This window comes from Orycteropus afer, unplaced genomic scaffold (assembly GCF_000298275.1).
Source record: "Orycteropus afer afer isolate SDZICR_OR568_19922 unplaced genomic scaffold, OryAfe1.0 scaffold00021, whole genome shotgun sequence".
NCBI lineage: Eukaryota > Metazoa > Chordata > Mammalia > Tubulidentata > Orycteropodidae > Orycteropus > Orycteropus afer.
In genome coordinates, this window is record NW_006921608.1 from 16,925,201 (window position 1) to 16,925,505 (window position 305).

The window sequence follows — 305 nt, forward strand, 5'->3', positions numbered from 1 at the left end:
TATCCAAAGTAAATAAGCCTACAAGACTGAAAACAGGGAACCAGAGATATCAATTGACAAATGAGGACAACTACAAACCAAAGAGGGAAAAAACTGTGTCATTACAGAACTTCTGGATGGTAGGGAAGTCAAGACAACTACAAGATAGAACAGACTATTCTAAACTTGGGAAGAAAACTATAAATCACAGGGTAACTTCAAAGAAAAATGATAAACCTTCACATCAAAAAAGAGGACCAGCATAAATATTCAGCAAATACTAAAACAGTAGCAAATAAGGAAGTGATAATACGATTCATAAACAA